A 919-nucleotide genomic window follows, 5' to 3' on the forward strand; every position below is an offset into this window, starting at 1 on the left:
AGCAGAAAAACCAACCCCAAAACCCTCAATAGCATCTATGCATAATCTTCCTGATGAAAATTATATGAATATAAAATAGAGAACATTAAAGGAACATTTCACTGAGGCAAGTTTGAACTAAAAGGAAGCTCTTACAGAGAACATCCCACTGAATATAATATAAAAAGCACACGTAATATTATGAATATAATAATTATAATAAATAATAATAGCGCTAATAATGATACTCGTATTTGAATAAAATTACTCAGCGTAAATTCAACACTTCAATTGGTGATGAGAATTACGAGTATAAATAGAGCGGTCCTAGAGACCGCAAAGAACGGTACACGCGCAGGGGGTAAAAAAGGAGACCTCCATCGGTTCAAAGGACAAGAAGGGGAAGCAAGAGGGAACCAGAGTGGAGAGACAGATAAGACAGGAAATGCAAAGAAAGAAGTGCACTCCACCTGTGGGGGGAAAAACTACAACTGTGGGCGAACAGATAAAAATAAAGCAGAAATAAAACAAAGCGGCAATCAACATCAAGGTGAACACGAGAGATAAAATGGCTTGCTCAGGTGGGAAAAACAAAGCAAACAGCAGGGGCGGGAAAGTGGAAAACAGATGGAAGAAAAGGGGAAGACAACTCAGGGCATCCAAAGGGAAAACAAACGACGGTGGGTTAAGGAAACGAAGAAAGCATCAAGCAACACACCAGGAGCGACGGTATTGTAGGGGAAAGAACACCAAAAGTTGGAGGCCGGGTGCAGAAAAAACGATATAGAAGGTAAGGGATAAACGTAAAATAAAAAAAATAATTAAAAAAAATCTTTCAAAAACAATTTGAAAACACTTTATAAGATAAAAAATTGCACTCAATTTGTAAAAACAAATCAAAAACATATTGTCAGTTAAATTGTAAAAATATTTAAGAAAA

Source organism: Cyprinus carpio, chromosome A22 (assembly GCF_018340385.1).
Source record: "Cyprinus carpio isolate SPL01 chromosome A22, ASM1834038v1, whole genome shotgun sequence".
NCBI lineage: Eukaryota > Metazoa > Chordata > Actinopteri > Cypriniformes > Cyprinidae > Cyprinus > Cyprinus carpio.